Below are 21,570 nucleotides of genomic sequence, written 5' to 3' on the forward strand. Positions count from 1 at the left end.
TAGTCTTGTTTTGTTAATTTAATCCAAAGCCAACCCATGATCCCTTCAGTTTGAATCGTTGTTGACAAAACTCTATGGTTTAAGACAGTGGACACTATTGGTAACTGTCAAAGACTAGCCTTTACAGTTTGTTTATCTCAACATATGCATACAATAACAAACCTGTGAAAGTTTGAGCTCATTCGGTAGTCGAAGTTGCGAGATATTAATGACAGAAAATAAATACCACTGTACCATAGCCACACGAAGTTGTGTGCGTTCAGATGCTTGATTTCCAAATTCTAAATCTGATGTCTAGAAATCAAATTCGTGGAAAATTCTTGTTTTTTTCTCGAAAACTACGTCACTACAGAGGGAGCTGTTTCTCACAACGTTTTATACTATCAACCTCTCGCTATTACTCGTAATCAAGAAAGGTTTTATTATAATTATTTGAGTATACCAATAGTGTCCACTGCCTTTAAAGCTATCGTGCCTATAGGACAATTCACCCCGATTGTTCGGCACTAAATAAAGCCGAGACCCAGTGAACGTATTGAATCCGAAGCCTAAGTGTGGACTTATCCCTAGGCTAGATCTATATGCAGGGTTTGGGTTGAATAAGGTCGAGTCACATTCAGCTGGGGCTACATTCAATACCCCGGCAACATGTTGATACCGCATTGATATAATGTTCATTTTCTTTGTTAAGCTATCCTTGTTTTAAAGGTAGTGGACACTATTGGTAATTACTCAAAATAATTATTAGAATAAATCCTTGCTTGGTGATGAGTAATGGGGAAAGGTCGATGGTATAAAACATTGTGAGAAACGGCTCTCCCTGAAGTGACGTAGTTTTCGAGAAAGAAGTGATTTTCCACGAATTTAATTTCGAGACCTCAAGTTTAGAATTTGAGGTCTCGAAATCAACCATCTAAACGCACACAACTTCGTGTGACAATGGTGTTTTTTTCTCTTTAATTATTATCTTGCAGCTTCAATGACAAATTGAGCTCAACCTGTCACAGGTTTGTTATTTTATGCATATGTTGAGAGACAACGAAGTTAGAAGACTGGTCTTTGACAATTACCAATAGTGCCCAGTGTCTTACTATCTTTCTTTGTAAGACGACTTGCAGAATGTGTTTGGCTTTAAGTTGTGCGCGAGTCCAGAGTGAACAGTCCGCGATCAATCAATTATAAAAGGTCCACGTGTCTCTGTGTCAATTTGAATTTCCCGGACTCTTTGTCACGTGATTTATGTTGCCCTGCCTCTCGTAACAAGTGAGTTCATGAATAAAACTCTGCGCTCTACTCCCCTTCAGGAGGCAAACTGCCGCATTCATGCGGTGTTCTATAAAGGACACTGGAATTATTGCAAAATGAGTATTGTCTGTCACGATAGAAGTGCATGCTGTCCGTAAGAGTGGAGGTGTGTGCGCTTACAAATAAGACATTGTGGGGTATAATGTGGGAAGGAACTGCGCTGTGTTTTGACATTGTGGGGTAGCATAAAAGATTAAAGAATTTGTATGATATACAAAACCTGGGGAACGCCTACATTGTCGCTCTACAATAAGAATTGATGTTCATTTCCGAAGATATGGATCTAGTTAGTAACATTAACACTGTATGTTTCCATTTTCACGAGCAGTGTTGGAAGTTAGGATGTTTTTGTTACGGCTTATATACTTATACCGCTTGTTGTCGCCTAAGTTGTTTAGCGAAGAGAAACGTATAAGACTTGCTACGAGCAAAACAGTTTTCGTGTAGCTGACTGCCGGGCCTGCCTTGGGCACCGATACGATGTGCTGTATGCCCTCTACGGCGCCGGTAGGTGAGACACATGTGTATACACTTCGAAGAGCACTTCTTTATATTATGCGACAGAGACAACTTCTATAGCGACGGACAACACATCTATGGCGACGGACAATTACACTTCTATTGCGACGGACAACTCGAACAACATTGTTAGGCACACTGTGCATACTTCGGAGAGCACTTCTTATGCGACAGTCAACATACATTTCTAGTACGGCAGACAACACTTCTATTGCGACAGACAGACATTCAGCCCGACGGACAGCACTTCCATCGCGACGGTCAACACACTTCTATTAAAGTGTCCTGGATAGACTGCCGTTAACATTCAAGCTACATCATCAGCGGTCGTTAATTGTCTTGAAGTTGCCGGAAAGACATTGTCTTAATGTTAAACTTCTGCAAATTAAGTTTATATACTGTACTCCTGAACGTCGACGGACAGGCTCGCCAAAACCTTCTTCTTCTGGGTCGAGTGTTGTCCCCAACCGAGTCACGAGAAGTGTTCCCATATCTCATTTTCCTCCATTCATGTATAGATTTTTCATCAGTAGTCTCAAAGCCAATGTCTCCGTGTATTACGTCTAAACAGGTCAGGCGACCTTGACCACTTTGGGCACAATCTTGCTTAGGCTCACAGAGCACAAGCTCTGCCAAGGGGTTGTCGCGTGGTGGCCTCGGCCAGTGACGTCACGAGAGAAGTGTCTTCAGATCTCCCCTGTACTTGCTTGTAGATGTTTCACTTTCTCTGTTGTCACAAAGCCAGTGTTCATGCGTATGCCCATAGGTCTGGTGACCTTGACCTCTCTGTGCTCGACCTTCTACGAGCTTTGATCTTGAGTGGGCTTGACATTGATTGGGCTTGACCTTAGTAGGACTTGATCTTAATTGGGTTGACCTTGATTGGGCAAGACCTTGATAGCACTGGATCTTGATTGGGTTTGACTTTAATTGGGCTTGACTTTAATTGGGCTTGACTTTGACTGGGCTTGACTTTGAACGGATTTGACTGTGATTGGGCTTGACCTTGAGTAGGCTTGACCTTGATCGGGCCCGTTCTTGTTTTGGCTCGACCTTGATTGGGCTTGCTTGGTGACTGGAAGTTCAAGAGTTTTGCAGTGCATGTGAACTTGTGAACGATTGATTTTTTTTTTTTTATTTTTTTTTTTACTTACTACTTTGCTATTCAACCTTCCTTATCCTGAAGGTGTACAACCCTTGAACCCCTGATTTGAATACTGCATTCTGCAGTTCCTCTCCCACAGTGTTCCTACCAAACAAAGATCTCCCATGAAGAGACGGAGCCAAGCAGTTTGTCCGCTAGTAGTGTATATTTTCTAGTTACACAATTTCTTCCCGAAATGTCAGCAACACGGCACTACAAGCCGCTTCCTATTGTATCGATCCTTTCCTGCCAGCCTTTATCTCCCCGTGGTTTTTTGTTTTGTCCATCATGCCTTCAAATTGGCGGGCTTGCCTGGGAACATTGAAACTCCACCCCATATCCACGGGAACAGGACCCCGCCATGACTGGCGAGAATTCGATCCGAGAGGGGCCGGCTGATTTGCCCCGGCTCCTCTGCCGCGGTAACGATTAAACAAACTCCCCGGCCGTAACGGTAAATTGTTTAGTGACGATGATGGAATAAAGAGCGACACCCGTCTCTTCCATGCATGGAAAGGGATACACTTACAAACACGATTATACAGCTACTGGCAAAAAGCCTCCCAAGGGGTGGGGGAATGCTGAAGCTTCTTCTAATATTATGTTACAAAAATATCTCAGGGTGCTACTCTTATATTGCACACATTACGGTTACAATAAAACTTTTGAAATTATAGGCAGTGGACACCTTCGGTTTTTGGAACTGTTTGATTGTTTTAATCCTGTTTCAATGTAGATTACACAGTATAAAACTAACCTGTACAAATTTATGTTGAAAAAGGTGGTCGCGGTTTTCTGGTAAATATCGCCAAAAATCCGGACCGGCTGTGACCACGCAGGAGCAATATAGTCAGTAATGTGATTGGAATACACAGTCTGTGAAACGTGTCTGACAATAACGGGGGGTTACAAACTTATGTATCTATTCGTGCCGCATTACTTCGGAACGACTTTTTTTTCTGAAATTGTTCTTACCATCGAAAGAGGCTGTATACTTCTAACCAAGTTTGTATAATTGCCATTCGTTTGAGTGACAACAAATTAACGTAAGCTATATACCTTCCTTGTCAGTTGACTTCCAAACAACATAACCAGTGTACGCAAATCTGCATTGACTCATAATTAAGGCAACAAATGTTATTCTTTTGAAGGAAAACTCAAACAATGCTTTGAACCTTCCTGGAATAAGGGTACTCGACAAAAGTGATGCAATAGTGGTCGATTCGCCCTAAAGCATTGGTGACATGTTCACACCACTCAACACTTCATCTAACAGCCTACATTGAACGAGCGTCTGTTTTACTACTAATCAAAAGACAAAAAGGGAAAGCAAAAATAAAAGAAGTTGCCCTAGATCATTGAAAAACATTCAATAAAAAAATGAGGGTTGTATTCCATTTTGTTTTATCGTTCTCATCTACCTTTCATGATTTCACCGGAAGGGGGGCACTTAGTTCTAATTATGGAGTACCATAAACAGGGCGCTACAAGACATGGTATCGCTTGCTCACATTTTACTAGTCCGCACTTCATTCCAGAAATGAAAATATTTTGTTACTGTCTTTGAAAATTGATCCGAGTGTGTCTGTGTGAAATTTAATATGTAACGATCTCAATGTTGGTTGAAGAGTGATGTGTTTTTCCCTTCATGTTATTGCATGGGCAGAGGGGTTGGTCTGATCCCATAGGATTGCTGGCTCGTTGAATGTTTGGTTGATCAGAACTATTATAAAGGCATTTTTAATAGTACAACTTTCAGCTAAAGGCACCGGACAATATTGGTAATTACTCAAAATAGATGAAGTGTACAAACTTACCTGGTAACAAGCAATGGAGAGCTATTGATAATATAAAACATTGTGAGAAACGCCCCCCCCCCTGAGGTAACGTAGTTTTTTTTTAGAAAGGGGTACATTTTGTTTCAATAATTCAAAGACTTCAGGTTGAGCGTTTTAGAATGTTTTTGAAAGAACACAAAGTAATGCAATTGAGTTAAATTGAATTGTCTTGAACAACACTGTTTTTTTTCTTTCTTCATTACTTTATTGCATTTCCAATGACCAATTGATTCCAAATTTTCACAGGTTCGCTAGTTTATGCATATGTTTGGATACACCAAGTGAGGAGACTGGTCTTTGACATTTACCCAACGTGTCCATGCCTTTAAACAGTAAAACGTGTTTGTGTGTGTGTGTGTATAATAATGGTACAGCACGGACTATTCGAAATATCGTAGACTATCAAGTTCGATTATTTGTCCATTCACTATTAATGTTTTGTTGAAATCTGATAAAGCATCAGTCTAGAGTCTACAATTCCACATCAAAACAAAACATAATATAATTTTCTACACATGTTCAAATTTCACATTAGCTGGGCAATTTTTCATAACTCTGTTAAAGCCATTATACACTTTCGGTAAACAGTGTTGTCCAAAGGCCCACACTTCATGTTTCACAACTTATATATAAAATAACAAACCTGTGGAAATTTAGGCTCAATCGGTCATCGGAGTCGGGAGAAAATAACGGGAAAACCCACCCTTGTATCCGCGCGTTTAGCCGTGTCATGACATGTGTTTACTATAATCCGTAATTCTCGTTGTCGAGAATTTATAATTGTTTTAATGTTTTCTCAAAAAGTAAAGCATTTCATGGAATAATATTTCAAGAGAAGTCTTTTACCATTTCCTTCTGAAAACCCTGTCAGCTATTTGTAAATCTGTGAACTTTTTTCTTTCTTTTCTGTCCCGAAAGTGTATAATGGCTTTAAGCAGAAAACACTGATTTTTGCTGAGTAAAAGTGAGTCGGGCACCAGGTACAACAATGCAAACTTAATGTAATTTGGGGCTGGAATCCTGCTTCTGCCAAGCAATACTACTATGTACTGAGCGAGTTGTTGTGCTTACCGGCTCTTTGCCACTAGCTCCGGTAAAAGGAGATTGGGGAACCAGTTGAGATTGGGGAACCAGTTTCGAACACTCGAAACTAGTAACCTGCAACTGCTTGGTAAAACCTTGTTTTCTTCTTGCAATATGATATAGCTGGAGGTTGTGTGTTATTTACCAATGATATCACCAACAAAAAGAGGAAGGGATGATAACTGAGTGGGCGGCAAAAATACAGATAAAGAGGAAAAAGGACCAGTGGAAGAAGAAGAAAAAAGAGCAGGAAATTTGGAGGGAAATGGAACTTAATTAGGGGAGTGGTTCTTTTAGGAAGATAAAGGGGGATGTAACGGGGGAAAACTAGGGATCGTGCTCCATCAAAAGCATATTATGCAATGGAAGGTGAAGATTAAAGACTGGCCACTATTGGTAATTGTCAAAGGCTAGTCTTCAAAGTAGGTGTATCTCAACATATGTATAAAATAACAAACATGTGAAATTTGAGCTCAATCGGTCGTCGAATTTGCGAGATAATAATGAAAGAACCAACACCATTGTCACACGAAGTTGTGTGCTTTCTGATGCTTGATTTGGAGACCCCAAATTCTAAACTTGAGGTCTGGAAATCAATTTCGTAGAAATATACTTCTTTCTCGAAAACTACGTCACTTCAGAGGGAGCCGTTTCTCACAATGTTTTATACCATCAACCTCACCCCCATTACTCGTAAATCAACAGAAAGGTTTTATGATGATAGTTATTTTGAGTAATAACCAATAGTGTCCACAGCCTTTAACAGCACAATAAAAGCAAAACCGAGGTCGGCAAAAGCGATGGCAATCACAATTCATTTATGTTATGAAGACAATACACAAGGAACGATATTGTTATATGAGGACACTAAAACATAGAAACACAACGCAGAAATCAAAGTGGGGACTTCAGATTGTACTCCTTATAAGCAGAACCTCTTTAAATTGGTGCTCTTTAAAATGAAGAGCACTTATACTGCTATTGTTAGATAATAGAAATAGAAATAGCAATTAAAATGGTATCAATAACAATACACAGAATCTATAGGGAGAGAGGGGAGGCCATCGCTAAAAGTTACTATTTTTGATTCAGACGAACTCTCCTTTATCAAACAATTCAAATCATATCTGCCGTTTCACGCCATTGTTATTCCATTAAGTATTCCAGCCTAGATTCTATTACGTGTATTGTTCAGATGTGACTGCTATAAAAAGCATTGGACAAGATAGTGTACTTGTGGGTAATGACAATACGGATATACTACCATCAGAGTTGCCCTAGTTATTGATCAAATTAAAAATGGCTTCCTGTAGAAAACTCCGTATACACCGATAGGATCGTGCCGGCACCGCGGACAGAGCTATTTACCTTAAAGGTTAAAGAATCGATTTTTGAATAAAATTCAAGTGCATGCGGAGAGAAAGGGGGAGGATATAGTAACCAAGAACGACACAGCCTTTGGTTTAAAACAAAGTGGCCGACCAAGGGGCGGAAGGGGGAGTGGGGGGGGGGGGGGGGGTAGTATTGACAATGATTCGGATTACTCGTCACACAGTGTACGTCGTGCCGTTGGCAAGAGTGACGCGCGCGCGAGAGGCGGTAGTCAGACTTGTGTAACGGGAAACATAATGCAATCTGACTTGGTATAATACAGACTGTCGGCTGTATTCCGTTTCCTTATGCATCAATAAAATTTACTCGCAAAGAGTGCCCTGACTAATAGTAATGACGTCATCATTCGTTGCGTCCATTCTGAGTCTGCTTCTTACTGCCTCTTGTACAAAACGTCCACACAGGCTAAAACCAGCCTTACATGTATTTTAATTACAGACACGTCTAAAACTCACGAACAATGGTTTTGGAACAATAGGATATTGACACTTAAAGATGGCGTGCCCGAAGGGTTGGCATTTTGTAAATAACAGTTTTATTTTGTATGTACCTGAAATGTGCTTAAAGTTGATTAATGTGGTTACCAATACATCTTATTTACATGTTTTTAGCGTCACGTAGGCATGCACAGTAATGTCTCTAAAAAAAAATGGGGGGGGGGGGTGTGCCAACTTGCTAGCAACTGGCAGCGTACTCTTGTGTACTTAAAAGTCAAGGTTCGATACAGCTATAAGTGAATAACAAAACTTGTGCAAAGGGCAGCCATCGTGAGTATTGTGACAAAGGCTATGCGGTGGGTGTTTTCGAAACGCCTTGTGCAAAGGGCAGCCATCGTGAGCATAGACATTATGCATTGACGTCATCCAGCCGCCATCTTTTAGGTCAAACGGTGACGAAACAATCGAAACGCACATAGATTGGCCAATGAACAACCTCCTTTTGACCTCAATGCGGGGGCGCCGTACTGAAATGACGTCATGTGCATAAGGTCTATTGTGACCAAGGCTACGCGGTGGGCGTTTTTGAAAAGCCTTGTGCAAAGAAGGGCAGCCATCGTGAGCAATGTGGGCAAGGCTACGCGGTGGGCGTTTTCGAAACGCCTTGTGCAAAGGGCAGCCATCAGGAGCGTTGTGACCAAGGCTACGCGGTGGGCGTTTTCGAAACGCCGTGTGCAAAGGGAGCCATCGTGAGCATTGTGACCAAGGCCACCAGACGCGATAGGCGTTTTCGAATAGTCTGGTTCCTCGTTTACGAAACGATATCGCATTGTTTTACCCTACAATAAGTCCGGGTGGTATACCTTATATTATTTTCCCAAGGTCTGATAAACCATTAATTACTTAACACATGAGTTTGTCAGATGACTTTCAAACATTGAAACATGTATCATTTTGCACACAATTCCTGACAAAACGTAAGCCATTAATTTACTCGAAAATATAATCACTGCCCTATTAATGAGTTTTTCACAAGTTGGTATGACTACAGATCATTAATCCAAAGACTGAATTGTGAATCAAACAGCCTATGAAGGTGAATCAGCGTCATTTAGATGTTTAACCAAAATGAGAAAACGTAAATTAAAATTACTGTGTGTGCATTCCGACAAGATCTTGGTCTAGTAATTCTTTCTAACGTGACATGTTGAGAACATTGACAAACATTGACACATCGGTTTCAGCGATTGCAAACACTATAGATTCAAGTATGATACCGCTGTCTTTGTGTGACGATCGAATGCAGATATGCATATTAATGAGATAGTAAAGCCCGATTAAAATACTTCCTGCGAATCATGCGAAATCGAAGAGAAGTTCGACAGCACATTGTTTTCGCAGCGAAACGTATCGCAGGAGTTGAGGTCAGTTCAACTGATGCAAATTATCCGTGGCGACTTTGTGACATCAAAATTCGTGTCACATTCGCAGAAAGTATAAACCGGAAAAATAGATTGTGATAAATTGATATGTATTACTTGTTGGTAGTCGAAAGAACAACAATACTCATTAACTGCTAATTATTCACTACATGGTGTTCGTAGTAGAACACCAATACACGTAAATGATGGGCTCATTGAATTGGAAAATCGCAATGTGAATTTGACGTTTGAGTGTTCTACATTTGGATATGTATAATCTCAAAAGTCTGAAGACACAACACAACAGCTCTTTGATGTTGTGGTTGCTGTTGTTGTTGTAGTTGTAGTCGTCATTGTTGTTGGTTTTTCTGTTGTTTTAGCTGTTGTTTTAGCTGGGTTTTTCAACTTGTTCCTGTAGCGAGGAAAATGTTTTTTTTTTTTTTACACATAAGTTGCTTTCACTGGTGAATTTTTGTATGCAACTTAAAAAGGTACAAATTACCTTCTCAAAGATGCTAGTAAATTGTTAGACTTCCTTTTAGAGTGAACGATTCTCATAGTGTGGAAAGTTTATAAAGTACGATGAAAAAAAATGTAAAAAAAAATAAGTTTATTGGTTTGATCATTAACAATAATTACATTCGGTGTGAAGCCTTAGACTTACAACGGTTTTCAAATTGAAGAAAGTTTCTTAAAATCGCCCCTAACAAAGCAATCAAAAAATTGAGTTCATTTAATTTGATGATTAACAATAATGACCGTTGGTTGTAAAGCCGTTACTACGGCTATTACTGACTTCAACCAAAAACACACAAATTATACTTTATGTTTTCCAAACCTTGCGTGTATCCCAGATAGTAATTGACCCAGTCTTAACAATTCACATGTAACCGGGCCAGGCCTTTGCCCGGGTCAGCAAAGGCACAACAAATAAAGGAAAGCATGATTTGTTTTCAACAACCATATCAGAAAACTGTGTAGTACTAATAGCTATAGTATACAGCTTAAACGGAAAAAGGGGAACAAAACAAGAACAGTTTATCGGCTGGTAGCTGACAGACTTGAATATACATTTCTTCTTGATTAAAACACGGGTGAGAAACTAAATTTTTGACGTTGTCTAAACGCCGAAGATTAATGCGCTGAAACCAATCGGGGATCTGCAGTCGTTTCTGGGAATGGCTCGAAACAAGCTTATTTTATCAAACATTTTAACGAGCGCAACTAGACTTTTATGGATGAGCAAACTCTACTCGGACAAACATCTTGTGAAATAGTTTGCGATCCAACACGTTTTCTTTACATTACTGACACAGTCGCTGTATCGCCATTTTAGAAAATGTTTGCCCACGAACGACAGGCAAAATTAATCAATACATTTTAATAATGTAACTGTATCGTGGTCCAGTTTGTAAGAAGCGAGACGATCAATTTGTAGGGTTATTAAAAAAAAATGACTTCTTCTCGGAAGGAAATATCGTGCTTTTTAAATATGTAGTTCACCCAGTTAGGCATGGTTATACAAACTGAATTATAAATGATACCAATTTCCGTGTACCGTTTATTATTAAATGGGTCCTAAAACACAAATTATGAGGTTTGTCCCTTGAAGAGACGTTGAAGAGCAGCAGCACGGATAAACGTGAATGTAAAAGAAAATTTTAAATTTTTAGCAAAATTACATTATGAAATCATGAATGAATTTAATTAAACGTCACTAAATTAATGAATTGTAAAGTGAAATCCTATGGAGAAATCTCCAAAACGATCAACTTGCCTTAATGGGGGGGGGGGGGGTGTCTTTTAAAACACTTACATAATTAAACAACAAACTTGTTACTTACCTAAAGACATGAATTTCCTAAGAAAACCTTAGTGCAGGGTGACGTGAAACTTTTTTAAACACTTTGCAGAAGAATGGTCAACCACTAGGACAGGCTATGCAATGCATTAATTAACTTAGAAAAGTAGTCCATCCTTTTGAAAAACTGCAAACGTCAGTATACAAATGATCTTGAAAACAATACTCCGTAGAAAAAGCAAGCGTTTTGAAAGTTTGTATGAAACAAAAGCGTTCAAATGACACATACCCTTTCAGATGAACCCATTTATATTGGAGCATTATAGAGAGGGTTATATTTTTAGTCTAAATCTGTTTGTGCAGGATTTTAACGTTTCTCATCGAGAGTGAAACTTATTAATTGTCGTTTTGAACAAGTGAAATACAATTTAACTACATTGTCTTGCACGCTATTTTTGTTTTGTTTTGCAACCGGGGGCCAATTTCACAAAGAGCTGCGATTGATTATTTTAACTGCAAATCAATTGCAGTTGCTAAGCAATGTGTGATGTCACAAAACAATTCAATGTGGTATAATTTATCTAAACATGAGTTGGTGAAACCAAGCAATGGAAATGACTTCTTTCCCATCCTTTTTCTGGAAAGTTACCAGATATAACATCTCATTGCTTGTACAGTCGCATGCCAGTACACAATACAACAAAAACACCATCATCTAAAAATGACTTACCGTTCATTTTAGACCAGTCGATTTTAAAGATATCCATCCAACTTAAAGCAAGAAGTATTCCGAGTAAAAGTTCAGTTTGGGAATTCTGATTTGAGTTCCTCCTCTCCTCGCAAGCTTCAAAGTCTGCAGTTCCTAATGTAGACTTCCACACTGACTCGCTGTTTCCCCTTCATTCGTTGTGAAAGTACTAACCCTAGCTCTTACTGGCAAGATCCCCCTGCAGTGCGGGCGGGGATGAAGGAAAAAACAAGGGACACCCGTTTGCGTCCATCGTCATCGTTGAATTCATTAAAGGGACATTTTGCTTGTATCGGGGGAAGTGGTATACGAAAAACGTTTGTTATGAAATGCGTTGGTTAGAAAGATGTTTTAAAAGTAGAATATAGAGATCCACACAAATGTGCTTTGAAATTGCGTTGTACCCTTTTAACTTTGCGAACTAACACGGTCGGCCATTTTGTGGAGTCAAAAATTTGACCAGTTGAAACAAATTGGCGTGCCGTGTTAGTTCATGACGTGAACGGAAAACCCAGCAATTTTGATGCATAATTGTGTTGATCATTATATTCCACTTTTTTAAACAGCTTTCTACTGCCCCTATGCCTTTTTCGTAACAAGCTGTTTCAAACGCTTTGCACTGACCAACTCGACCGTCCAAGGTAACGTGTCCCTTTAATGAAGCGGAATAGACGACTTGGAATACAAGCCGTGGTGGTATTGATCATGTGCCTTTCACCATTAGCAACACTGGGTCCATCCTTCGGCTTGAGTTTCACACATAATGACCCCCAACCCAACAATCGTTACATGGATTGCGCTGAATTCATTTGTGGTGTGTTTCTGTTTGGGTGTTTTTGTGTTTTTAGTCTTTGTTTGTTTTTTATTTGGTGTTATACTTAATTTATGTTATTTTGTTCATATTATTTAAAAGACAAGTGACTTAAACAAAAAATGCAAGTGTTGGGTTTATTTCAGCAATGTTCTTCAGTTTTCTTTCTGCCGTGTCCTTCATGTACTTTCCTAAATCCCAATGTTTGTCTTTATTAAAACTTATTTTGTTTCTTTTCAGCACAGCGTGACCTGCACTTTTGTATAAAAAGAATTTTGACCAATTTGTTCAAAAAAAATACTAAGTAAAATTGATAAGCAAATCAACAATCAAATAAATAAGTACATAACAAAAATGCATAACGGTTACTTGACGTCGACAGTCCATCTTTCAATTTTAATGAAGAAGTCAAACTCTGTATAAACAAAATTGCCAGCGATTGCCAGCTTTTGTCAGAGTGCCTCTCAGCGAAGAAAATTAAATTACAATTTGGCGTGAAGAATTTCTTCAAGAGTATGCTCAAGAATAATATTTACCTTTAAACTGGGAATCTAAATGACGTTAGGGGAGAATAAGTAGCTGTTTTAAATTTGATAGATGGGTCTCAATTTGAAGATTGTGAAAGCAGCGGTATAGAGCATGACAGAAATTATGAATTCCTGATTGAGTTTGCAGAGGTAGTGTTGGTTTAAAGATGTGAATTGTCAGTTATTCTCGTTGACTATTTGACCACAAACAAAGTGTAAGGAATTGGCGCTTTATGTTAAAATAACAAGTTGTAATGTCATTAATAATTACAAAAACAGCTAATTCAACATTACCAACAATGGCATCAACAACATCAGCAGAGCAGCACCAAACAAAATATATGAGAAAATATTATGTTTTTATATTTTTTTATGTGTGTTGCTGTTGTTGTTGCTATACACGCGACAAACCCCACCCCAAAAAATCAACATCACAAACACTTTTACATAAATACTTGCATAATTGCAAGAACGTTTAACAAAAGAAAGTTTATAGTAATCGTTATCTTACTTTTCTTTTTATATTATACATTTTTCAATATTTAGAACACTCTTGGGAAAAGAAACCCATCTAAAACGATTCATTTCTGCCAGTCTTTTATAATCAAGACGCAAATTTTGATATGTTGCAAAATTATTTTGTCAAAAACACAGAAAATACAATTGTTTAAACAATACAGGGAAATATTACCAGTGGTCGCCCAATTACCTGTTGCGCTTATATATAAAGAAAAAATTACAAACCACAAAGTTTGATAAATTAAATATTCTCACAATATTATACCTGTGATATCACGCCTGGAATCGACGCATCTGATTATAAATAATATGGCCACAGATACCAGCCGATGAATAATGATTTAGTCCTTGACATTGCGATATGTGATTGGTGTAAGCAGTATACGTGTCAATCAGGCTGAGCGAGTAATGCTTCGTGGTGTGGTGTGGATTTTGGTTCTGATGCTCGGGATTAGATTTGTGGTTGATTGGTTTTCCCTTGGGGTTGCGTGCAACGTGGAAAGGTGGCAAAGGGGAGCCCCTCCCTTCCACACACACACCCACATTCTCAAAAACTGTGGAGAATTGTTTTGTTATCAGGCATGTGAGACTTCCTCTTTTCAGCTGATTTCCTCTGTTTGGTTTTGATTTTCCTCTTTTTTACTTTCTTTTCTGTGTACAAAAGTATAGGAATATAATATTTTCTTTTTTTTTTCTTGCCCGGGTTTCTCCTTTCCTCTTTTTTTTCATGGATAGTTACTCACATGCCTGTGTTATTTCCTTTTTCACTGCACTAGACACATTTACTGTTTCTATAGACTTTGTAAACAAATTTTCTCTGTGGAGCACCCCAGTCTACAGAATTTCCCCTTGGAGTCCTTTTATTTTCCCTTTGAATTTTGTCCCCATCGTTCTCCATTAGGTACCAATAATGAGCACAAGTCTATGATTGTGAATCCTGTTAAAGATGCTATGTCAGATTTTTGGCCCCAAACATTAAAAAAATATATTTTTTTGAGTGAATGGTATTTCAAAGAGTATCACCCGCTCTAACGAAAAAAAAAGTTTAACTTTTACTTTTAATCGTCAGGAACCATGACAAAAAATTTAAAACGTTTCTTATAAAACACATAAGAATTGGTCACGTGATATATTGTCGGGATCCCGACAAAAACTAATTTTGAGCACTTAATTTCACTGCTACTAATAATTTACGGACTTTTTCGAGCAATGGCTCAAATGAAAGCTTGTTACTTTCTCGATTCAATTCTATTGAATTTTACATCTGACAAAACATATTTAATCGAGGACTTCTCTTGCTTTTCCCACTGTTTATGGACTTAGTTTATTTTAGCGCCGTCCCCATTTGTCTTGTACACGAAAGCGAAGCGAGGACGTCCTCTCTCTGTCACTTAATTTGTTAAAGTCCTCGATATCAACGGGTAGACACGAGCCACCAGTTTACACTTCTGTGTCATTTACATCGCCTCTTGACTATTCAAAACGTCAAATCGTATCCAATATATTTGTTTTCATTCTGTCGGCAAATATGAAACACATTACTCCTTCGAAGTCCCTTAAAACTTTAACCCGGGCATTAATTTGAAGTGTATGTTAGTATATGTTTGAGTGAGGACGATGGCAGGATTTCCATAGTCTAAGATGTTGGTTGAAAAACTCAAATTGGTAGCTCCGCAGAATAGAAGGAAAGCCACAGTAACGTGAAAACAAAACCAACGTAGACCCCCATTAATGCCCCAAAAAACAGAAATAGTTTCCTGAAACCTATTTAGTAAATTCAGAAGAAAATATGTCAAAAAGGAATGTTGTGCTGTTATTAGAAAGGTATATTCGTAAACTAGTACATTTTGGTTACAAACATATATTATGTGTGTTTGTTTGCTTTGTCAGGGTGTTTATTTTCTTCTTCTTTTCTTTTTAATTTATCTTTTTTTTATAACCGAAGTTCAATTATCCACTCAGCTAATCTCACTTATTACAGGGACAAATTGCTATTCAGCAACAAAACCTGCACTAAATGTTAATTATTTATAGGTCTAGCCTATTCAAATGTGAAAAAAATAAGAAACGGCAAGCTGACAAAGGTAGCCATGGAGAATGCCATCATGGAGCAATATACAATTGACATGGAAAGTCTTGCCATAAGAAATCTCAGACTCATCCCCATTCAATGTAAACTGATATAGACACTCGATACACAATGATATCAAAACAGCATCTATTGACTAAAATATCAGTTTCTCCTTGCTAGTCTCCATAACCAGTCGCTTTACACGGAAACTAGCAGTAGGCCGTACATGGTCCTTTGTCTTTGTATCGATGGTCAACTGATCTGCACTGCTCGATTGGAGATCAAAAAGGAGTGAACAATTTGATAACAATTAGGCTGGTTTGTAAATAGCAATTGAATAGTTTCCAAGATTTTGGATCCCCGGATGCACGTGGTTATTCAAAGACTCCTTTTCTTTACAATGTAATTGTGTGCTTATAATGTCTACTAAAAATTGAACCATACCTGATAGGAATGCTTAAAGACTCTGGATACTATTGGTAATTGTCAAACACCAGTCTTCTCACTTGGTGTATCTCAACATATGCATAAAATGCTATGTTTACACGTCGTCCTGGGCTATAATAAAAGTCGGACAGATACAGCCTAGATGTGAACTAGGCAACGCTTAGGGTAGTTTTTGTGAAACGTTCAGCATACTTAATATCAAATTTGTTCCGGTGAACCTCAAGTCAAGGATGTAGTGCACGCAGGCAGGCCCATGTTTACACGTAGTCCTTGGCTAATAGTCTGACAGATACAGCATAAGTGTGAACATGAAAAGTAAAAGGTCACGCAGCAAGGTTTTGGCATAATTGGGTTTAAGGTAGCCCAAACATGTTACGTCATAGTTTGAGGCTCTAGGATAACGTCAGGTATCTGCCTGGCTTGCTGCTAGATTGACCTTGCAGTAGTTTTAGGCGGAGATTTGCAGTCAATTCACACGTATGAACGCATAGTGAATACAACAGCATTACATGATGTACAAGCATTTATATGTGCACGTTAGATGCTGACAAATTACATAATCTATGACCAATCATTACAAATATATGGAAAGCTTACATCACTGTACGTTTATCAAATGAAATCGATGTACCAGATGAAATCTTTAGGCTTATACAACCAGTGCCTGTCTTTGTCCTTGAGGGAACCAGTCTATTTTATTTGTAGGCGTATTTATCATAGAAAAGACTATACAGTATCTTGACATAGAGGGCGTTGCCAGGCTTCAGGTGAAACTCGCACCAAGGGCAGTACATTTCGAATTCCAGTTCCTCCATTCAAGGACTCGCGCTATAGTCTTAATTTAAATAACATTAGCTACACGTATAGTGACATCTGAATTTAACTCTGATTCTTTAATCGGTTTCCTTTCGCATGGTGGTCGTCGGAATCTTGATGTGGCCACCTCAACATTGAATCAATACAGCGCAGGACTTGCGACTCGATATTCAGTTCACCTTGGTGCGGGGGAAATATTCTCTAAAACTAAAGAATGTGCTTAAAGGCACAGGACACTGCTGGAAATTACTGAACATAATTTTTAGCACAATAACGTACTGACTCGACTAGAGAAAGAGAAACAAATAGCAATAGAGGGAGGGAGGGGAGGTTCTGTTTTAAAGGCACTGGCCAGTTGTGGTATTTACTAAAATAAATTTGTTTTATCATAAAAACTTACTTATGGTAACGAGCAATGGAGAGCTGTTGATAGTATAACACATTATGAGAATTGGCTCCCTCTAAAGTTCTGTAGTTTTTGAAAAAGAGGCTCACTCAAATGCTAAAAGGCTTCAGCTGAGGCCTATTATTAGGCATTGGAAAGCACAAATTTGTGGAACAAGGGTGTTTTTCTTTCATAATTCTTTTGCAACTTCGATGCCCAATTGAGTCCAAAATTTCACAGAGTTGGTAATTAATAATGGGATACACCAAGTGAGAATACTGATCTTTGACAGTTACCAAAGGTGTCCAGGGGTCGATTCCACAAAGAGTAAGGACTAGTCCTATAAATTATATTAAGACTTATAAGTTATATTAATTACTCAAAATAATTATTAGCAAAAAAACTCAATTGGTAACAAGTAATGGAGAGAGGTTGATAGTAAAAAACATTGTGAGAAACGGCTCCCTCTGAAGTGACGTAGTTTTCGAGAAAGAAGTAATTTTCCACGAATTTGATTTCGAGACCTCAAGTTTAGAATGTGAGGTCTCGAAATCAAGCATCTGAAAGCACACAACTTCGTGTGACAAGGGTGTTTTTTCGTTCATATAGTTCTATCAACTCCGACGACCAATTGAGCTCAAATTTTCACAGGTTTTTTAGTCTATACATATACAATAGTGTCCACTGTCTTTAAGGCTAGTCCTAACTTAACTCGTGATAAGACTCGTATTAACTCTGTGTGAAACCCACCCAGTGCCTTTAAGGGTTTGGTAAACCATGGAGAGGCAGAAGGTAGATTGAGATGAGCCGAGTGGGTGACTGGGGGATGGATGCAGGAGGCAATGAAGGAGTGTCTTGGGTGATGATGTGATTTAAGTTGAGGCCCTTTCTTTTTCTTGAGGACGGCTCCTGTGGGGACCCCAGTTCGATTGAGGAATACTATCCGACTGGCGGCATTTATTACCATCTTTGATTACTTTGGATGAATAAAATACATAATGTCGTTCGTGTATTGCAAGGTAGGGAAGGGAGGCAGCTCGAGTGGTGACTCGCGAGAGATTGGGGGAGTTCAGCCTGAAATAGTAAAAGGTCAACATCGCTGCCATCTCTCTCTTTTTTTTACTGTCTGCAATTTCTTTTCCATTTTTTTCTTCTGAAAACTAAAAAGTGCTTCATTGGTTTTGCAAAACTATTGGCACACAGCATACGTGTTTTGTATTGCGTTCTCCTCACATTTTGTTAGTATATGTATTGAATGAGTTGCCCATGTCCACTGGCTGCATTTTCTTTTCCATTTTCTAAAAACCCCAAAAGTGAAACTCGATTGGTACACAACATGTTATTGTATAAAAAAAAAAAATGTTGGCTTTTGCATTCTTATAAAATATATATGAACTTGCGGGTACAACCATGTGCATTACTGGAAGGGGTGTTGGCTCTGCTGAGAAGAGCCGTTGACGTTACCGACGTTTCGATCAGTATACTCCGCTCGTCTTCAGGAGAAACAATTCGCATTCTTGCTTGATGTCTTTTTAATTTTTGTTCACGAATGAGTTGCCCAGGTCTTCAGAATATCAAGAAAAATATGAAAATAAAATCTGGAAAATGCACGTAGGACCTACCTATATAGAAAAGCAGACAGCTACTACTTTGAATTCTGCAGATAATCCCTTTAATATCAACGAACAGTCGAAATAATAAGTGTGAGTGATAAATCCCTACTCTCAGCAGGATTAATACACACGTTATGGCATTAACTTCTTACCGAGCTGAGAAAACAACTGTTGTCTGATACTATGAACGGGGTCATAATTAGAAAAGCTGTGCGCCAACTGATACCCCCCTCTGGCATTTAAATGGCCAACTCCCCCCCGGGGCAGTGACAGCAATATTCTCATCACGTATCAAATGACACGCTCGATACAACCAATGACACTGAATACCAACGCAATGTACCTCTCCTGATCGGGTTTGCTATTTTATTTCATAGACAATGAATCATCAATATCTCGGCTGCGAAATTATTTCCATTTGGATACAAAAAAGTTTGTTTGTTATTTATTGTTAAACAATCACATGATTACAGATACTTATTTTAAACTTTATCGTTAAATTTGGTCCGTCTGTCTGTCTGTTTGTCTGTCCATCTACATGTACATGACGTTAAATACAATTGTCGGCAAGTCTTGAAAAGCTTTGTCGGTTGTGAGATGTTGTTTTGTTTGTTTGTTTGTTTGTTTGTTTGTCTGTTTGTTTGTCTGTTTGTTGTTGTTGTTGTTGTTGTTGTTGCTGTCCTTGCTGTTCTTGTTAAGTAGATTGGCCATGTGTTTATTCGTATCACTTGCAAAAGCCTTGATATGTCATTTCGTTGTTTTGTTTGTTTGTTTATTTATTTATTTGCTTTTCTAAGTGCTGTTTGACTTTAGGTTTAAACAATAATCCACATCTTTTCGAAAGTGAACAAATTTACGGCTGGATAAAACAAGAACAATTCAAACTAAAATATAATTTCAAAAAGGGAAACGTTCTATTGTATTTAAAAAGACTCATTCAAACCAAATCAGTACAAGAGCGGCTTACTTAAGTGAACAGTATAGTATTGCCATATTGAAGGAAGTCTCCTTTGAGATAAAATCTTGAATACTCACGTTTTAAGGAACTCATCATTTCCCTTAAAGACACTGGACACTATTGGTAATTGTCAAAGACCACCAGTCTTCTCACTTGGTGTATCTATGCATAAAATAACAAACCTGTGAACATTTGAGCTCGATTGGTCGTCGGAGTTGCGAGATAACAATGAAAGAAAAAACACCCTCGACAGACGAAGTTGTGTGCTTTCGGATGCTTGATTTCGAGACCTCAAATTTTAAACTTGAGGTCTCGAAATCAAATCCGTGGAAAATTACTTCTTTCTCGAAAACTACACCACTTCAGAGGGAGCCGTTTCTCACAATGTTTTATACTACAAACCTCTACTCATTACTCGTTACCAAGTGAGGTTTTATGCTAATAATTATTTTGAGTAATTACCAATAGTGTACACCGCCTTTAATGTAGATGTGATATAAACATTCGAAATAATGATCTACAAGACGGTTGCAAGGTAGACTGGCTCTGTTTGGCAAAAACTAAAGACGGTGACATTATGTTAAAAATGATGAGTGTTGTAATTTCCTGTATGACACGCCTTGCCTTGTCTTTTTGGTCTCACAATCCGTCCGTTCTGGTATTTTAGGTCCGTTGAGTTTAAGTCATCAATATGTTATTTGTCTTTGAGAGTAAAGTGTCACAAATTTTTCCTGTAAGTTGCTTTACTTATACCTAAAATAACTATCGAAAGGTGAAGTAAATGACACCGACATATCGATGTATGGTCTTACAATTTCAAAAACCAATATCATGTTACATTCTTCAACAAATAGAGGTTTCAGATCCGGGTGAACTTATATCTATTTCAATGAAATCATGTTGTCATTTAAAGCCCTTTTATTGTGCTTGCTTTTAACATAACTAAATATAACCATTTTATCACGGATTCAAAGCTAAACTAATGATAAGAAAACCAGTCTAAATTAATTTGGACAGCAATCTCCATAAGCCTTTTTGAGATATGGCGGACACAATGCTACAACACTATAAGGTTTGGTTAAGTCTGTATGTGTACACCCAAACCAACAGAACACTCCAATCACGTCCGCCATACCTCGAAAAGGCTTATTAGCTGTGGTTGAATGAACAAAATGCAAGCCACTAAAATGTATGATTCAAGATTGGATATGATGTGAGAACAAAATCATTGACGATTTAACAACTTTTTTTTGTGTAATACCAGTGACGGTTTCCTAGAGATATTTCCATCTAAAGTTACAGACGTTTGGGTGAACACAGTCCAACTACGCGTGTCCTCTTTTATTAGTAGCACGTTATATAACGTATTATACACACTCAAGTGTTCTGTTTAAGAAAACGTTATTTGGTGTTTTTTCCTCGAAAAGATTGACAACCTATTGCAATGATGTTACCAGTGATCACAGTTTGCTTTTAGTGTTTCCATTTCAATGTAAAGATGATATGGAATGCAATCACACGAAACCAAATAATGCATCATACCTTTTAATTCAACGTGCTTTCATGTATATAAGTTAAGTGCGGGTTGTTTCGACATGTTACATATACATCTTTAAAACCCTTAAAGGTGCTGGACACATTTGGTAATTATTATCTAAGACGAGTATTCTCACTTTGTGTATAAAAAATTAAAATGTCGTATATTCATTAAATACAAATCTGTGAGAATGCGGAC

Source organism: Asterias rubens, chromosome 2 (assembly GCF_902459465.1).
Source record: "Asterias rubens chromosome 2, eAstRub1.3, whole genome shotgun sequence".
Taxonomy (NCBI): domain Eukaryota; kingdom Metazoa; phylum Echinodermata; class Asteroidea; order Forcipulatida; family Asteriidae; genus Asterias; species Asterias rubens.